Source organism: Eurosta solidaginis, chromosome 5, assembly GCF_040869045.1.
Source record: "Eurosta solidaginis isolate ZX-2024a chromosome 5, ASM4086904v1, whole genome shotgun sequence".
Lineage (NCBI taxonomy): Eukaryota > Metazoa > Arthropoda > Insecta > Diptera > Tephritidae > Eurosta > Eurosta solidaginis.
This window is the reverse complement of record NC_090323.1, coordinates 271,127,256-271,140,514: the sequence shown is the minus strand read 5'-3', so window position 1 is coordinate 271,140,514 and position 13,259 is coordinate 271,127,256. Positions and strand designations below refer to the sequence as shown.

At 39.4% G+C, this 13,259-nt stretch overlaps 1 protein-coding gene across 3 annotated transcripts in view; it reads left to right on the top strand.

Annotated features, from left to right (window-relative positions):
* Positions 1-587: 587 nt before the first annotated feature.
* rhea (Talin_middle and talin-RS domain-containing protein rhea) overlaps positions 588-13,259 on the top strand; it is a 106,521-nt gene continuing 93,849 nt past the window's right edge. For 2 of the 3 annotated variants that reach the window (XM_067790611.1, XM_067790609.1), the window contains exon 1: positions 588-716. The gene's annotated coding sequence lies outside the window, so the exon portion shown is untranslated. Of the gene's footprint in view, positions 717-2,823; positions 3,042-13,259 lie in introns of those variants that run through there. The other variant, XM_067790610.1, reaches the window with a different exon arrangement.

Sequence of the window (13,259 nt, the reverse complement as noted above, 5' to 3'; positions counted from 1 at the left end):
TGGCTAAGTTACCAAGTTTACGCCAAGTCAAGTCTATGCTAAGAATCAGTAATGGGCCCTTAAGTGTTGCTAAGTTTTGAGTAATCAGTAACAGCCGCGACACATAAGCAACAACAACAACAAGTGACGTTTACATTTTGTGATGTCATTTGTTCGTTTCCATTTCATTTTGACACTTTGTCATACAAACTGACATTTATTGATTATGATGCCAGATTGTATGCGCTAAGTGGAGTATAATCGTGGCTAAGTTGTCAAGTAACGCCAAGTCAAGTCAAGTCTATGCTAAGTATGAGTAATGGGGCCTTAAAGCTCGTTTTTGTAACGCAGTGTTATTGCTACTGAAGCCACAACGTCTTTTGACAACGACCCCGATTTGTTTGAACTCGTTTAGCAGTCGACCTCTGTTCTAAACGTTTACTTACAATAAATTTGTCCATATACATAGTTGTTGCATTTACTTGCTAAATTTCTATTTATGGATCACTGTCAATTGGAACGCTAGGTTTATTTGCTGTTATAAAACACAGATGTCGCGATGCGGGTAATAGCTAAAGCTGGTAAGGCCATCAACTGTCAATTTGACATTAGACCAATCGCTGTAAATGGGCGTGTATTTGTGTGCTTTTTCCATTCTATACAATGAAGTGAATTTTGAAAGTGTTCTTTTAATGGTTTTTTAGTGATTTTAAACATACTATATTACAACAATACATGTAAGTTTCACAAGATTAAGCTATTTTCTAATAGGAAATGCAAAAATTTGAGCGTTTTCCGTGTTTCTTGCATGCCAAATAAGAAATTTTCGTTCAGCTGCTTGGCTATGCCATTGGTCGTCTTTGTGTGGCCTCTTTCGTTTTATGTTTGGAATTGCTATTACCATTACTAAGCTATGACATTGATGGTGGTAAAGGTGATGTAGGTGGCTATGTGGTGCTTAAAGACTTCTAATTGTGAACAAAATCGGTTGCTAGAGCTGGGCTATTCTATAAAATATTGCAAAAACTACTTCCAATATGATGCAGCTTATTTTGCAAATGGTATCCTGTGTACATATGTATGTATGCATATATGCTGGAGCAAAATTCTTCTTTGTAACTTTGTGCGTGTACTCTCTTTGTAAGCTCCATTGACTGTTATGATAGTAAATTTTCTGAGCTTCCATGTGCAATGATTATAAGAATTGTATTACGCATTGAATTCTTCGGATAAACTATCAGGAGGAGCCCACCATGGGAAAACAATAATTTTATCAATATGTAACAAAAAAAACATGCCTTAAAACTTTTTCTCCGATAATAGAGAATTCGACTGGGCTACCAAACAGAAGGAACTAAGTTCAAGTCTCTGTGATAAGTACTTTGTGAAGCACTAAACGGGTTTGGCAGTAGGTCGGCAAACACTCGGATTGTTCATCTGCCCTGCAAATTCCGTTCTTCCAACACTTGTAAATCTTGATTATTGTTACTGCTACAATTGACACAGGCTGATACTTGTTGTATGGGGCGAAATCTATCATATTTTGTATTTAGTAAAATTTCGAAGGTGTATGTTATAAGAACCGTAATGTTTTATGTGACTGGATTTTATCAACGTGCTTATGTCCCTTGCTCAAGGTGGAGCAACCAGTTGCCAGCTGGGATGTCCAGGTTCATAACAATTAAGCAGGATCTGCTTTATCAGCATCCCATATGCTGTTGTGTGGTGTGTTTTCGTACAAGTGTCAACCGAGACCAAAAAAGCTAAATTTTGCCTCGGAACATTTTAAAGATGTGAATTGAAATCCGCATATGTTGTCCTCTACGACAAAAAATAATGCCCAAATTATTTGGCAAATACAGAAGATATTAAAGTATAATAAAATATATCAAGTTACCAGAAATTTTTCTTGGACAAACTTCAATAAATCGTATAGATATAAACAGTAAAATAATGATGACATTTAACAAGTTACAGACAATAAAAATTGTTTTGTTCGACTATCTTGAAGTTTTTTTATTTATAATAAAGAGTAACAATAAAATGCGCTTGCTTGTTCTTCGAAGTCAATATAAAGTTCATTGTTTGATAAGCAGGAATTGCGAAAGATCTTGCAGTTTAACTCCAAATGATTTGTATACAAATTGGTGAGTTAATTCATATTTATTAAGTGCGACATGTATAGGTTTGTCTGTACGTAACTGTGGGCCTATCTTATAAATTAATGCCAATTGCAGTTTATTGCAGATGTGCACACATACCCCGCCACATTTCTTATAAAAAAATAAACTCCCAGACAAAGGGCTGCATTTCTTTAAGAATTTCTATGAGTAATACAAGCAAGCGTGAATATATTCATATATATATCTACAAATGTACATATGTGTTGTCTACGCATCGGTGCCATGACTTCCTTCTGTTACCCTACCGTCTAGCTACTACTGCAAAATAATTTCAATCTGCCATTGAATATCTAAATTAGTCATTCACGCTCGCGCAGCAAAGTGTTTTTCATCATCAACAGTGTCATCATCATCATAACTGAAATCTCGCCAACAGTCGCCAACTTTTCGCCGGTGTGATCGTCATAAAATGTTTTAGTTTTTAATTTCTTTCTTTCAATTGAGTTTCCACTATTTGTACAACTCTTTCGTGAGTTCAACTGAGCGCGCTGAGTAAATGCCTCCGTACGTCAATGAGTTCCTAAAAGAGTTAGTAACTAAATTTATTTATAATAATATTTCATTGCTTGCGATTTGTTGTTCTCTCTGTACGGCTAGACGCTAGCGCTCGATTTGTCTTTAGTGGGCTGGTGGTGGACACTAATTTTCTGCTCAACACACTCAGTTCAGTTAAAGAATCGGTGTGAGCTGTTCCAACACGCAGCCGGTGCGCGTTTAATATACGTTCGAAACTTTTCATATTGTTCTAAAAGCAATAAATAAATAAAAAAATTAATAGAATAATATAAATTGCTACATAGTAGTTGAATATACATACATACAAACATAGATGCAAACATATTTTTGCGAAAAATAGGATCATTTTATTGTGAACTAAAGGTACGAAGGCCTGAAGCGGAATCCAATTGGAAATTTGTAGTTCGCATGATTGCATATTTCAGTCATATGTACATATATATATACATATATATATAAATATGTATATACATATGTATATACATATGTATAAACACACATACACATGTATGTATCGTATAAGTAATATCGATTATAATGTGTTGTTCGGTGTTTTTATGTAAAGAAACATATGTCAAGTGTTTGGCACGTTAAATCTGGTTTTTCTATTTGTGAGCTTGTTGTTAGAGATAAATATGAAAATGCTTGTTTGCCATTTTTTGGCCAATGTGTAATTGAAAAACGCCTAAATATGTATATAAGGAAGCATTAGATTGCCCCACACTCTTTATAAAGCAAATACATATTTTTTTTTTAATTATTAACATGCGATACTTAAGGAATTCCGTAAAAGTAAAAATAAAACCAACAGCAATAAAAACTGCGCATGATTAAGGATAATATTTGAAATAACCCGAAAATTGGCTTTCTTAAATAATAATATTTTTCTTAAAAAGGTTTTTTTAAAACCCACCTGGATAATTGGACTAAACTTTTTGAAGAAATCGAATCAAAGCTAAAAGTGATTTTTACGTGTATCGCCTCGAATATTCGAAGTTCGAATTCGAATCGTAATATATTTTTATATATTATTTATTTAAAGTATACCTGTGAGGAAGAAAAATTATTTAATTTTTACTTTTTTGTTTTTTTTTTTGTTATTTTATGTAAAATAAAATTACGAAAAATCAATTTCGAACTTTAAAGCCCATTTCTACATTTGACTTTTTGCTTATGACTCAATCTCTCAAAGAAATGGGGGTGTGACCAAAATTACTTTTGACGAATAGTTTTATCGAAAACTGTATACGTTTTTTGGAAGTCAATAGCAGTCTTAAACTACATAACATATCGACTGCTGAGTGAAACATCACACATTTCCAACTGCCAGTTCGAAAACGTCCTCTATCATAGTTTAATTGAAAATGTCGTATCTTAGAAGCTTCGACATAAACACCACATCTAAGCTAGATATGCTGCACACGTTTATGCTGAAATAGGACGTTTTTGAAAAAAGAGGCTGTCGAAGCGCTTTTATTTCTTAAGTTTACTGAGATAGGTCCGCCGAAATAGAGTGGTCTCCCACACATGAGAAAACAGCCCTAATTTCGTTTCGGAGAAACTTAAAAAATATTTAAAAAAATCAGTGCACAGTTCCAGGCTTGTAAATATTTTTTTAAGATATTGTAATCATTTGATAATGATGGTTTAAAACACACAGCTTTTATTTAGTGGGGCACTCTAATGTGCATACATTTTTAAAATATTTATATTGGCGTTCTGCGCAAATATCGCAAGTACGATGGGTATTTGAAAAAAAAAAAGTATAAAAATCATAAATAAAGAAAAACATAAAAACTTGAAGCAACGATAAATTAAAATAAAGTGTGGTATGTGACTTTAATCAACTTTAGTGTTAATTGCATTGTGCCTCTTATGTTTAATGTCGATTTCCGAGTATTTTTTAATTTTGGTACTCAAATTATAAAAATGGAGCTGTTATCTCAAAAAAATATTAATTCTTGTTAAATGTACTGTCGCACGCACTAAAATCATGTAGTACGTTACATACACGGACACGGACGTCTATACATTTGCGAGTAAAAAATTAGCAGTTAAAAATGTTTGTTCATAAGTTCATTTTTTTCGCTAGTTTAAAAAAATCGAATGAACTGCATAACGAAAGGTATGTGAAGCAGTTTCGAAAGTTCTTGAATGAAGCTTTAAAAGATCGTTTCCTAAAAATTTAAGTAAAACTTAAAAATTGTTATCGAAGATTTTCGAAAACTGCTCAAACTATCATGTTGTTTTTGAAAGCGTATTCGAAACTGGTTTACATTGTTTCCGTTATAAAATAAAAAACGTTTCTTTTAAATTAAGGAAAGTAAACAAAAAAAATTTAAAAATAATTCTTGTTTTTTTTTTACTCGCAAGTGTACTTATGAAACCATTTACCATAAAACCGTGATAAAATACATACATATGTACGAGTGTATGTACGCAATTCAATAATTACCTATATGTCATTACATTTTGTCACAAACACACAAATAACACTGGTTTACAGCCAAAATGCACCAGAGACGCCATTATGAAATTCATATGTAAAATCACGTCCTGATTTCGAAAATCAAGGTTATTTTTTAATTCTGTGGTAACGTTTTTGAGATATTTACAAATTACCGTTATTTCAAAAAAAAAAAAAAAAAATTGGCTCCACTTAATCATATATATCTCAAGAACGAATTGAGAAATTCCAAAACGGTTTGAAGTTTTTAAAAGGTAATATTTATAGCAAATACTAACACATATGTACCAGTAGGGTACGTAAGTATTAAATGGATATATTTACTTGAATGCTTATAACTTTTGCATTAGTCCATCGATTTTGTTGAATGAAAGCTTATTTTTTTTGTAATAAAAAGTTTTCGAGATCATTCCTCGCAAAGTACAAATTTTTTTTATATTTTTACAAAAAAAAAAATGGAAAAAATCCGTAATGATTGTTCGTTATCTTTGAATTTATTACCTTTTAAAAACTGCAAACCGTTTTGGAATTGCCCTATTCGTTCTTGAAATATATATGATTAAGTGGACCCAATATTTTTTTTTTCTTTTGAAATAACGGTAATTCATAAATATCTCAAAAACGTTACCATATAATTAAAAATAACCTTGATTTTCGAAATCAGGGGGTGATTTTACATAGGAATTTCATAATGGCGTCTCTGGTGCAGAAAAAATTGGAATTTGTGATCCAGTGTAATTGCATTAACATGAATACATATGGACTTTCAGTCTCCGTAATTTACTTGTGTAGTAAATTCCAAAAACAAAAGAAAGTATAAAAATGGGTAAGTACTAAAATTGAAATCAAGTCAAAAATGCATTAACCATATTCAAACCACATTCTACATCTGTTAGCTGCCCACCGACGCCTCACATTTATTGGATAAAAACCAGCGCGTATTACCTCATCGCTACATCGCCTAAATTGACTTGGATGCCTCGAGTTCAGCCGCCCACCCGTTTCGTCTCAGCTTGATTTGCTTTGCCAGCTGGTTGTTTGTTTATTTACTAGCCTTTGGGCTTGGAGCTCGCCAGAGAGCGAAATTCACAAGTTTATTTTGTATTTTGTTGTCTTTTTTAATAATTTTATTTACGCTCGAGAATTTCCCACATAAGTACATACATACATACATACAATTGTTTGCAGGTTTGTGTTTTGTTCATAAAAATATTCTAGTATAGAGAGTTTTACAATGATCATGTGTTTTTCATAGAAATACTGAAAAATTATAATTATGCATCGTTAAATATGATTTCAAGTAGACGCCCCTGCAGCGAATCGCACTACTTACCAACTAGCCTAGAACTCTCGTATTAAGAGATGCTACTAAGACAAATTTTGTCGACTCGTGGTTCTATCAGCTGACACTTTTAACATTGTAATGTCCTATGAAATTTAGAAGGGGACAGTAGACCTTTGCAACACGTTCTTCACTGGTTCAGTCGTATGTGGTTCTGAAATAGTCGCAGCCTTTGATTAATTTAAATCAGTGGTGCACAACGCCGGCAGAGCATCAAATATAAACGAAACTTTTTTTGTAGTAGTATGTGTTTACATACAGAATGTTTGAAAATAGAAATCACACATGAGATGATTACTGCTTGAAGTACAAGTTAAAACTGATTAAATGCTTGCTTTACTGAATCGCTGTTGCTGCGCTCACACGACATGCAGGCGAAAGCCGAATAGTTTTCCGAAGCTCTCGAGTGCACCACTGATTTAAATGCATATATACATATACTTAAGGCTCCATTACTGATACTTAGCATAGACTTGACTTGGCTTGCGAACTGTCACTTACAGTTCTGTTAAATGAACATTGCATGTTACTGATTACTCAAAACTTAACTTGACTTAGAAGTCTGTTGAATTTTGATTTTCTATGTAAGTTCTAAGTGACGTTTACATTTTGAGATGCCATTTGTTTGATTCCATTTCATTTTGACATTTTGTCATACAAATTGACATTTATTTAAAAATAAATTTCAACGCTGATTATGATGCCAGATTTTATGCGCCAAGTGGATTATAATCGTGGCTAAGTTGCCAAGTTTACGCCAAGTCAAGTCAAGTCTATGCTAAGTATCAGTAACGGGGGCTTTAGACTTTAGCGCTGTGGTACAAGTGTGGCTACCAATTGCCGCGCTCTACATCTGATTAGCATCAGTTCGGAAGTAGTCATTAAGCTTGTAGCACGAAAATGTAGGCAGGGTAGTCCCTACACTGTCCTAAAACAATAACAAATGTCCAAAATATATTCATATTAGAATCAAACTGGATAACCTACCGAAATATCTTCGTTTCTCGCCCTTAAAAAATTCAAGTAAAAATACAACTATTCTCATTGTGCCTTAAACTCGACTACAATCCCATTTCCAAATATAACGCATGTATCTGATACCCTCCGTAATTGTTTACTATATTTTCTGGGCCGGAGGATAGGACATAAGTCTCCTTCCCAAGGCAGTCGCTTCCCAAGGCAGTCGGTTCTATGTACCGGAGCGACTCGGTATTTTTCCCGACCAAGGACTGTCATTTCAGTGTCACCCCATTTAATTTGTTGCGTCCCTCCCACAAATTGCCATCCTCCCAGCAGCTCCTTGCAGCAGGACTGCTCCATATTCTCTTACTCCGGGAAGGCATCGAATCCAATCCGGGTCCGTCTCCTGACCCCGGTCCTGGGAAATGGTTTTGCTGCATCTGCCGGAAAAGAATCTTTTTAGGACGGTCATACTCTGTTCAGTGTGTCTCGTGCAAGGGATGGTTGCGGACAGGTTGTTCTGGGCTTGATCCCAAACCCCCCGTCGTCCACGTAACTTTTATAAATCTTTTGTGGCTCCTTGCTGTTCACGCCCAAAGGCGTCCCGTAGTCTACGCCTAAGCGCGCCCCCCCCCCCCCCCCCCACTACCTCCCAGCAGCCCCGCTACTCAGCAAGCCACAACAAGTACCCGCTGGTGCTCGCGCCCCACGGCGCCAACAACTCAAACAGCTGCTACCACTCATAACTACTACCTTCGTAGTATAGTCGGTAGCAATGCTGAGCATCAGCCCCTGCCCCCGTCTTCTCCCCCCTCTTTTCCGGCAGCAATCGGGCAGGTCAGGGAAACAGACTCTTATTCCCTACCTCGGTTTGCACCGCTTGCCAGCACAGAATATATAGGTTTGCGATATCCGCCCAATGCAGCTCCTGCATTGGGTGGTGCCACTTTCCTAGATGTTCTGGTCTCCGCGACGGCAACCCCACGGCGGGTTTCACCGCGCCATGTTGCCAGGTCGCAAACCCAAATCATCCGGGTACCCCAATGCTTGCCCAAGGACGCCCAGTCCCAGGGCCACAACAGCAATTGCGTCCTGGCCTTCCACAACCCAGGCGTAGTCACCCGTCACTTACCCCCAGAGTGGCGGCGTCTCCCCTTATGCACTTCAGAATTCTGCAGTTAAACTGTAATGGACTAACTGGGAAGATTACGGAGATAGTCGATTTCATGAAGCGGCACAACATCCGCATTGCTGCGATTCAAGAGACTAAACTCACAGCGGGATCTGCATTGCAGACCTGCTCTGGGTATAATGTCAACAGAAAAGATCGAGAGAGCGGAAAAGGAGGCGGCCTCGCGTTTATCATACACCACTCTGTGCAATATTATATATTTGATCCTGACATCGACCCCAGGGACAATGTCTTAGAACGTCAAGGCCTATCTGTCCGGTCAGGCGATGCAAACCTAGAAATCATCAACATCTACATCCCTCCTGCCACCTGTTGCCCCAGTGGATACCGCCCTAATATCAGAGCCTTACTCACTGGCAACAATCGCATTATCTTGGGCGATTTCAATGCCCATCACGGTCTATGGCATTCAAACTTGCGGGCGGACAGTAGGGGTGAGATGTTGGCGGATCAAATAGAAGAAACGACGTTCTGCACAATAAACGGAGACGCCCCCACACGTATGGTAGGAAGCTGTCACAGTTCGCCAGATATCTCAATCGTGAGCGGAGAACTCGTAAACTGCGTCAACTGGCAGCCGATGGTAACATTGGCATCCGACCACCTGCCCATACTTATTTCGCTCGAGCGTACCGCCGACTTCATCGCTACGGAAAAAGAATATAATATAAATCTTTTACAGACAACCGCTTTGCTGCCCTCCCTATCCCGACTGATGCCCGCCAAGGGGAGCGTGCCATCCGTAAGGTCATTGAATCCGCTTCGGCACGTTTCATTCCCGCCGGGAGAATTCCCGAAATCCGGCTCCACTTCCCGAAATCCGGCTCCACTTCCCGGCGGAGGCCGCAAACTTAGCGAGAGAACGTGACCTTATAAGACAGCTTGATCCAGGCAACCCTCAAATAAGTGATATAAACCAACGCATCAGATTGCTTGTGGACGAACACAAGCGGGCGAAATGGGAGGAGCACCTAAGAGGTTGTAACCTCTCTACCGGTGTGGGTAAACTTTGGTCCACCGTAAAGTCCCTATCGAATCCGACTAAGCACAAAGACAAAGTTTCCATCGCCTTTGGCGACAAAGTGCTGTCGGATGCGAAAAAATGCGCGAGCGCTTTCTGCCGACAATATATAATGCATCCTACGGTCGACAAAGATAGACGGAGAGCCAATAGACACGCACATAAACACAAATTCAGCGCGTCACCAATCACCATCACCGGTAAAGAGGTTGAGGACGCCATTGGTCGCGCTAAACCATCCAAAGCAGTGGGCCCAGACGGCATAGCCATGCCGATGCTTAAAAGCCTAGGGAAAGAGGGTTTCAAATATTTAGCGTATGTCTTCAACCTGTCTCTTTCCACCTTTGTCATACCCGAGAAATGGAAAATGGCCAAGGTGGTCCCGCTACTAAAGCCTGGGAAACCAGCTAACATAGGTGAGTCGTATCGTCCGATATCTCTCCTATCGCCAGTAGCAAATACGCTTGAAGCCATTTTGCTCCGTTATTTCCAGGCAAATTTGCAGCTAGCCTCTCATCAGCATGGCTTCAGAAAACTCCATAGCACTACCACCGCGCTAAATGCCATTAGCGCCCAGATAAATTGCGGTTTAAATTAATACCCCCACCATAGAACAGTACTCGTAGCGCTAGACCTATCAAAAGCTTTTGATACGGTCAACCATGGCTCGTTACTGCAAGACCTGGAAGGGTCTACCCTTTCCCCATGTCTTAAAAGGTGGACCGCAAATTATCTGGGTGGTCGGCAGGCATCGGTGCAATTTAGAAACGAAACATAAAAACCAAGGGAATTAAACAAGGGGTGCCACAGGGTGGTGTCCTATCCCCACTTTTGTTTAATTTCTACATATCTAAGCTACCTTCAGCACCGGAAGGAGTCACAATCGTTTCCTACGCCGATGACTGCACAATAATGGCCACAGGCCCAGGCCCAAAGATCGATGCGCTATGCAATAAAATAAACGGCTACCTCCCTGATCTCTCCAGTTTTTTCGCCTCGCGAAACCTGGCGGCATTATCACCGACTAAATCTTCGGCGACCTTATTTACAACATGGACGTCCCAAATGTCGACCATTTTGAACATCCACGTCGATGGCACTACGCTACCGACTGTCCTACACCCCAAAATCTTGGGTGTGGCGTTTGATCAGGATCTACATTTTGGTGAGCACGCAGCCGCAATTGTTCCGAGAATTCAGAGCGGTAACAAAATCCTCAAATCCCTCGCTGGCAGTACCTGGGGAAAAGAGAAACAAACGCTCATGGCTACATACAAAGCAATTAACCAGCCGATTACGTGCTACGCGTCACCCATATGGTCGCCAAGCCTAAAAATTACCCACTGGAAGAAACTACAGGCCTGCCAAAATACTGCTCTCAGAATCGCCACGGGCTGTCTTCTTATGTCCCCAGAACACCATCTGCATAATGAGGCGAGAATACTCCCCATCAGGGAGAGAAATGAGATGCTGACCAAACAGTTCCTGTTGAATACCCAGAAACCTGAGCATCACAACAGACATCTGATTGATAAACCAGCACCGCCTAGGGGCTTAAGGAGTCATCTCCGTAAGCATTTTGAGGAAATATGGCACCTGAGGACCCAGCCGTATGAAGCGAAAAAACACAAGCAGGTCCTTGGTGAACTCCATAAACAGGCGTCGGACCTTTATGCCGGGAATTGCCCGGTGAATCCAGTACTTAAAGAAAAGTATCCAAAACTCGCGGAAGAGGAACGCATACTCCCCAGGGAAACGCGTGCCACTCTTGTTCAACTTCGTTCTGGATACTGTAACAGGTTCAACTCTTACCTATCCAGAATCAACCCCGACATACAAAATGTATGCCCCGCTTGCAATGTGTCCCCACATGACACCAACCATCTCTTTAATTGTAATGTGGAACCAACGCCTCTAACACCCCTTTCCTTATGGTCCCCCCCTGTTGAAACGGCAAGTTTCCTTGGACTCCCGTTAGAGGATATTGATGACAATTTGTGATCGGTCGCGGCTGTTAGGTGGGGCGAAGCATTGCTACAACAACAACAACAACATAAGTCTCCTATCATACCTACTCTGATGTATGGATCGGGACCATGAACGATGTACAGTGGAGATGAAATTGTTCGAGAGCAAAGTTCTTCGTAAGATTTATGGTCTTGATTTTCACTTCATTCAAAATCAATTAACTTTTTGCGTAAAAATCAAGCTTTTGTTCAGACTCGAGTTTGTGAGCAGAAGGATGTTATTTTGTTTGTATAGCAAAAACAAACAGGCCACATTTTACACAAAACCTTGAGTCTGAGCAAATGCTCGCTTCTATAAGGCCCAATGTCTCAGCCCCGAAATTGTCTTCTTGAAACAATCAAGTTATTATGTAACAAATACTTTACTATGTAACGGTATATGATAATAAATAGCGACAAAATTCTTTTTCCTACCTTTTTATTAGGCCATTATCTTGTGTGTCCGCCCATGTTCCATACAAAACAGCGGATTCTTCCAACCGATTTTGAAGTAACTTCCCATTGAGCTAAAATCTTGAAACTTAGTACATTGTCCAGAACGTGGTGATAATGCATCGTAATGTTAGAAAATTTCGATAGGTGGCACACGAATCGGGATATAATGAAAATTCCTGTGAACCTGGAGCTATTTTCAAAGACAGCTAGATATTTGAAACTGGGACCATTACTTACTTACTTAATTGGCTTTTTCGCTGTGCCAACTGGCGCCAATTGGTCACACCAAGGGAGTTTAAATCGTTTTCCACCTGGTCCTTCCAGCTAAGTAGGGGCCGCCCTCTTTTTCTGTTTCCATAGGCGGGTTCCGATAAAAATATTTTCCTAGCCGGAGTGCCACCTTTCATTCGCATAACATGCCCTGCCGCTGCGTTTTAATTCGCTGAACCATGTTGATGTCTGCGTAAAGCTCGTACAGCTCATCATTAAATTTTCTTCGGTACTCGCTATCGCCAACGCGTAGATGTCCGTAAATCTTTCGAAAAACTTTTCTCTCCAGCACTCCTAAATCCGCTTCACCTGATGTTCACATGGTCCATGCTTCTGCACCACAAAGCAGGGCGGGTACGATAAGTGACTTGTAGAGCATGATTTTCGTTTGCCGAGAGAGGACTGTACTTTTCAATTGCCTACCTAGTCCAAAGTAGCATTTATTGACAAGAGTGATTCCTCGCTGGATTTTAGAGTTGATTTTGTTGTTTGTGTTAATGTGGCTCCCAAATAAACGAAGTCTTTTATTATTTCGAAATTATGGCTGCCAGCAGTAGCGTGGTTGCCAAGGCGCAAGTGCGCTGTTCTTTGCTCTATGATATCAGGTACTTCGTTTTGTCCTCATTAACCATCAAACCCATCTTTTTCGCTTCTTTTTCCAGTTTGGAGTACCAGAATTTACGGTGCGGGTTTTCAGGCCGATGATATCAATATCATTAGCATACGCCAGTAATTGTACATACATAGGTGTCGGATAAAAACTCAAATAGGTTGCAGACGGGTCGATTGTCGTTGTTTTAAATTTCTTCAAAACCGATGAAGTCTTGTCACAAGTTCATTCATTAACTTTATAATTAGCTGGATACT